A 7,157-nucleotide genomic window follows, 5' to 3' on the forward strand; every position below is an offset into this window, starting at 1 on the left:
TAATTTGTGTTCAATGGAGAATAAGAAGAGTTGGGTTCTAGTTCTGGTGAATTCTGACCCTAGCTAGCCATATGACTTGTAGCAACTTATTTAAACTCCCTGGGTATCACTGGTCCGGGGAGTTTAAATCAACTCTGTGGGGTTGAGCGTGAACTGGCATAGTTTCTCAGATTTCCTGAGGCACTACAATTTTAGACTAATCTTTAGTCTAAAGATTCTCTTTACTGATTCTCTTTTTGTTATGATGGAATGGTGAAAACATACTCAAGGCATTTTACAGTAAATAGAATTAGGGAAGAACCCAAAATTCTTTTTCTTAAGATTGTATTTATTTTACAATCATTGTATGGTTGCCTCTCATGTGGCCCCCACTGGGGACCTGGCCCACAACCCAGGCATATGCCCTGACTGGGAATCAAACCCATGACCCTTTGGTTCACAGCCTGCACTCAATCTACTGAGCTACACCAGACAGGGCAAGAACACAAAATTCTGAACAAAACTATTAAACAAATTAGTAAACTGAAGCAAAGGAGGAACAAAGGAGTTTGACAGAAAAGAAACCCCCTCCTCCCGATTTCTAGTCTAAAAGGTTCAGGAATACAAGACCATTTATTATTTTCTGTATCAACAGTTTAAAACTTTGTGTATCAGCAACAGTTTAAAATCAATTGGCAAATAGTCTGGGAATAATCTGGTTTTCTTCCTTCAAAACTGTGTCTCCAAAACTGTAGTACACAAGAACACAGATAAGAAAGAAGCTGGATCAAGACCAAATATAGCAAATCCAGTCCTGTGACTTGTAAAAACTTTCCCTGTTGACCCTGGAAACTAAGAGTGGGGGAAGAAGAGTTGATGACTCAATTTTTAAAAAGTTAAAAATATAGTCATAAGTTACCATTAACTATTGAATATAAGAGAGTTTTAGATCTTTGTTTTCCTTTCTGTCCATGTTGATTTTGAGAGTAAGAAGACTATTTTAAAACTGATCATAGCTTTACACTTCACCTTGATTACCATGTTTGTTTTTCTACCTAACTAGGAAGGAGGACAAAATAAGGCCAACCGAGGAAATTCAAGAATCTTAGATAATGTAGATTTGTGTGGTATGCTTCAATGGGGCTTTATTTTTGCAGGCTCTATCCCCATACCTCCTTCAGTTTTAGGAGGATGATAGGAAAACATTTTTGCAAATATGGCTCTAAGAGAGAAGCTCTTAGTGAAACCACATCACTGAAAATACCCTTTGAAATGTGCTTTTAATGCCTTCTCTCTTAATCCAAAGTGTTGCTGTAGCTGGGCATCTTGTGGCTTTGTCTAAGCTTTTAATTTTTTTTAAGTGTTTTCTTCTAGACAAGGGTGAAAGCTTCAACTTGCCTCTCTTTAAACTTAATCAAGTGCTGTTTTTCTTTCTTCTTTATAACTTCAGATATACTTTATTATTTCTATATTTCTTAGCTACTAAATTTATATTTCTTATTACCTCCCTACCTCAATACCATATGCGTTTTTCAATTATTTTCTTTTAGACCATGTCATTATTTTCCATGGTGAACTGGCTAGATAAAATTTTTGTTGTTGTTTTCCTTCTCAGAATCTTGGACTGTAATATACCAATCCTTTGAGAATTGTCCTTATAATAAATGAAGTTCTCTTTTGATTTGATTGGTTGTAGCATTTGGGATTTTTATTTTGTTTTGTTTTGATTGCGAAAAAACTGGATAATATGCTCCACACTGGGTGTTCTAGTCATCTAGTTGCTATCTATTGGTTTCCCTCCTCCAAGCATGGCTTTCTAATTGCCATGCTCAGAATATGTCTCGGGGAGAGGGAAGGGAATTTAAGGGGAAAAACGAGGAGGGATTTTGAAGAACAAGTATGAAAGACACAGGGATGAGGTCTGTGGGGGGGGGATGGGAGGGAGGTGGGGAGACAGGGCAGAGGGGGGGTTGGGATGGGAGAAATTGATAAAAGAAAACTGTACTTGAAAAATAACTCAATAAATTAAAAAAAAAGAAAAAAAAAGAATATGTCTCTTCACATTTAAAAGAGAGAAATAAAGAGATATAAAATAAGAAAAAGAAAATTTAAAAAAAGAAAATGAGACAAATGGCAGAAAGGCACAAAGATAGTCCAATGAACAGAGTTCACTTAAAGACTTGAAATCTGGTCTTGCTTAAACTTCATCATGCCTCATATTTCATTAGTAATACTCAACAAATAACCCAACCTTTTTTTTACATTTTTTATTGTTGTTCATGTACAGTTTTCTGCCTTCCTCCCCCACCCCTCCACATCACCCCAGCCCTCCCCACCTAACCCCCCTGTATCCACACCACCCTTGTTATTGTCCAAATGTCCTTTATAATTGTTCCTGTAAACCCTTCACTCTTTTTCCCCATTATCCCCTCCCCTATCCCCTCTGGACACTGTTAGCCTATCTCAATTTTAGTGTCTTTGGTTATACTTTGCTTTTTTGTTTTGCTGATTAGGTTCCTGTTAATGGTGAGATCATATCAAATAACCCAACTTTTCACTGCACGACAATAGAGTCTGGAATGACTTGGAGTGGCCTGGCAAGGTTTCATGAGGAGATAAAATTTTAGGTGAAGTAGAAAGGATTTGGATGAAGAGAAAGAAGAACCGACTGGAATAAATAGTATGAAGAAGATCAAGACCATAAGAGCAGTTAACAAGAAAAGCAGCATCCGGAGGAGGGTATATGCTGAGTAATTGTGAGGAATAACAGCTGGATTGAGAAGATAGAGCCTAAATCTCCATGTCTGTTAGAATAAGTAGTGTGGAATTCGAAAGGTTTTTCTTAGGCTCCACCAAGGAAGAAATGCCAATCAGCCACAAAGTTAGGCAGTATAGAGCTTTATTGGAGTTTGCGTGTGCCTGGGCGAGGTTCCCTGGTCGGAAGAGTGGGGCCAGAGGAAGTCGCACCCAAGAAGGGAATGTGTGTGTGTGTGGGGGGGGGATATTTTGGTTGGCTTTCTTAGTGGGAGCTGGGGATTGGTCCCCTTTGAACAAAGCAGCAATATATCATTGACGGTTCTCCTCAGGCTCAGGTTGCTCTGTGGATAAAGCCCGCCCTTTTGGCTGTCTGGTTTGACGTAAGCCACCTTTTCCGGGTTGTAGTTCAGCTGCCATTTTACCCTATCTCACCCATCCTAACAGAATTTTTCTTGCTGAGATTGCTAAAAGTTTCTGCAAATAACCTGTTTTTTTAAATGTTGCTCTATAGAGATTAATATGGATTTCCAGGTTAATGGGAAAGAAGGAATCACCAAAGATAGAAGTATCAAGACCACTGAAACAGCTTCTCTTTTTTTTTACAGGGGAAAAATGAGATAAGTTTATAAAGGATACCATATAAACTAACATTACTACTAATAATGTATAATAGAGAGAGTATGTGTGTTTATAAGTCAAATAAGGTAAAAGATATATGCACAAAGGCTGCTCAAATATTAAAAACCTGCCCTACTCCATTTAAATCTTACCAAGTGCTATACTGGACTCAGGACTTCCAGGCAAACAGCACAGAGGTATTGTTGTAATAACCATTATTTTGGCAACATGGATTATGGGAGGAGGCACTAATATTTCTCTGTCATGACTGCAAATATGCTCCCTCACACATGCAGTATATGTGTGTGAGGCTGTACATGTATATATATAGATTAAACTTTTCAAGGCCCTCTATCACCAACCCAACTTATATCCCCAGTGCCTTCTCTCTCCTCTCTATTCTGGCCAGCCTTAACAATAGGAATTTACTCTATTTATATCTTTATCAAAATCATTATTCTAATTAATACAAAAAAGCAGATAATTTGCTGTTTCAAATCCAATTTTGTTACAACAAAAAAGGAGTATGAAGTTAGTACAAAGAACTTCTTTCAGTGAGTTTCTTAAATGTTCGACTAAATTTCCATCCAGATAGTTAGTCCCGTGTTTTGTGTGCTTTTATAAAATGACATAAATTTGATACATAGAATAGTAGAGATCCTGAAGGCAGACTTTATCTAACACTGATTTTTAAAAATGTGTTAGTTACTCTAGAATCTAATTAAAAGCTGCATGTGATCCCTAAATATTTTTTTCTTCTGGTGAGATAAAAACAATGCTAACTTTCTTTGAATTCTGGTGAATTATTTAACATTCTGGAACTTTAATGAAGTAAAGAAAAGAATATCACTTAACCAGAACTCTGAAAGTATTGTTAAAAGTAGATGCATTCTTAGTGGAATATATGACAATATATTTTATCTCCTGAAAATATTTTTATAAACTTAACTCCTAAAACAGCTTAAAAAATTAATTTGTCTAGAACCTTTATGAGAATGACTGAAATATTCTAACTATGGTTTGATATGTCACATCTCTAAATATTTTTGTACATTGTATCTTGTATTTCATATATACTCATTAATTACATTGCAGGCATATGTGCAATATGAACCTAAGTCAAAATAGAAAAAAAAGTGCTGGGCAAGAAATTTTTAAAATTTGGCTGTCTTGACACTCAAATTTCTGAAAACCATAAATGTGAAGTGTCTCTGACTAAATAGCCAGAGGACTTTTCCTTGTGTTCAAACAATGTTCTAACTATTAGAATCAAAGTCCTGGAAAAAGACTTAAGAAATGTTCTATAGGTCTTTTTCTGCTTAATCCAAGACCAGGTTGTAATTAAATCTAATAGAAAGGTCATACCTATTTAGGCAGACTGAATTTTTAAAGCCACAACAAAGTTACTTTTCTTATGATCGTTAAACAAAAATTTTCAAAAATCAAAGAAAACTTGAAATATTTTGGTTTGCTGCAGGACCGTGGTCAATGGAATTGTGATCAAAGGTCACTGAAGTGAACTTTCAAACTTGGGGCCCCAAGATACATTGCATTTGGCAATACTTATTAAGCAAGAAAAACATTCATAAAGCAGCATAATTAATGGATAGAAACGGGGCTTTATTTCACACTTAGTCTTCATGACTTCTAGGTGGTAGCTCAACCCAAACCTAGCCATAGCTACTGGTAAGGAAGCCATTTCCTATTAGCTAAAAGATCATTTCCTAGATCAACGTGACAGTCTATATGCCTAGCTAAAACTCTCTACCATAATCTTAGCCTTTAAGTGCACATAAAGATCTAGGAAAGGCCCCACAATGAGTTATTGACAAATATACCCCTAGAACCTAGTTAACCTGTGTTGCCTGGATCAGACTTCTTGCTCCTGCACTTCTAGGGCAAGCAGATGTAGGGCTTGAATTTGAGAGCTATGATTCTTAAACTTGGTGAAAATTGGAAGATCTTTAGGTTGATGAACTGAGCCAATTTCTTCTCTTGGGTTCTGGCCCAATACTCTGTATTAAAAAATTCCTGCAGTTTGTTTTGATGCTGAAGAGGAGAATATATATAGATGTAGATTATAGTGTAGATGATATATATAGTGTAGATGATATAGATATCTAATCTAAACATATACAATGGATGTCCAGAAAAAGTCCAGCCATATGCTGTGAAAAAAGACATTTATTGAAGAAGATACAAGATACAAGAAACATTGTACATAGGACACTGATGCCTCAGTCCCCTTCAAAGTAGTCATCTTGGGACCTCACACAGTTCTCTCCATCACCGTCAGCTGCCCCGTTGTATTTTCCTGAATCTTCAATGATTTGAAATCTCTTTCCTTTAAAAGGTGATTTTAGTTTTGGGAAAAGCCAGAAGTTGCAGGGTGCCAAGTCTGGGCTGTAGGGCAGCTGAGTCACCTGGGTGATTTGATGTTTTGCCAAAAAACTCTGCACTAGATGTGATGCATGAGCAGGTGCGATGTCATGATGAAACTTTCAATCACCAGTTGCCAATAGCTGCAACCTTCTGAATCATCCAATAGTTTCTGCAGGGGAATGTTCAAGCTTAATGCAAAATTTGCTGCAGATTCATTGTTCTACTGGCTCAATGCAATGGTCACACAGTACACATGCACAGTCAATGGCATCTACTGCCCCCACTGACTAGTGTAGTGATGTCATCACTGTTCGTGCGTGTGCAGTTCAGTCCACTTTCCTTGGCTACCAGGTTATGTCAATGTTGCAAAAAAACTGTTTTTGTTATATTAACAATGGTTGGACTTTTTCTAGACAGACATCATATATCTACACAGAGATATACCTATATATATCTTTAGTGAAGTGATAGCTATAAAACAAATTGGGTGGTTATAAGCAAAGGTGTGATTAAAGTATAAGAAATGAATTGTGCTGTGTGACCCATGCCAGGGACCAAAAGAGGTCATAAAGAAGTGTGTATTAAGAGTCTCCTTGTCCTGGCTGGTGTAGCTCAGTGGATTGAGCGCAGGTCTGCGAACCAGAGGATTGCGGTTCAATTCCCAGTCAGGGCACATGCCTGGGTTGCAAGCCAGTTTCCCGCAGGCCAGTTCCCAGCAGGAGATGCACTAGAGGCAACCATACATTGATGTTTCTCTCCCTCTCTCCTTCCCCTCTAAAGATAAATAAATAAATAAATATTAAAAAAAAAGTCTCCTTGTTACAGTTTGCTTCCTACTAAGCACTCATATACAAAAGGAGTTATTTTTTATTCCCTAATTCATACTGGGCAAATCTGCCTGGGTATGAAGCCAGTTTAATCAACATATTAAAGAATATGGGAAATTTGAATAAGCCACCAAAGTAAGAGAAATATAATTGAATTTTGTCAACCAATGGCACCAAATTCAATCCCCAACATATCCCCAATTTGGGGTGTGGTGAAGAAGGAAACTTTACTAAGTGCTAACAGTTCAATTGTGATATGACACAGCTGTGAGAACAACAAGGTTGTGGAACAGCTTAATAGTGTTGTAGCTCAATTAGGAAGCAGACTGGATGTGAAACAGTATGGCCGTGAAGAGGCCCTGGGGCAAGGTGGCTCTGGGTAGACAGCTCAGCTCAGCTCTGGCTATTCTTGGGTGGAAAGGGAAAGTGGTCCCAGTACCAGAGGGGAAGTCCGTGCTCCTAGTTCCTGATTGGTCTATCCTCATGCAAATAAGGACTCCAAATCTTTGAAGTTTGATTGGTCCAAAGGTACTGTCCTGATTGGTCAGAATGGAGATATTCTGAGTCATCTGTGAAGGTGCTCATGGGGGATGT

The sequence above is a fragment of the Artibeus jamaicensis genome, unplaced genomic scaffold (genome assembly GCF_021234435.1).
Source record: "Artibeus jamaicensis isolate MK-2021 breed Jamaican fruit bat unplaced genomic scaffold, CSHL_Jam_final contig_414, whole genome shotgun sequence".
NCBI lineage: Eukaryota > Metazoa > Chordata > Mammalia > Chiroptera > Phyllostomidae > Artibeus > Artibeus jamaicensis.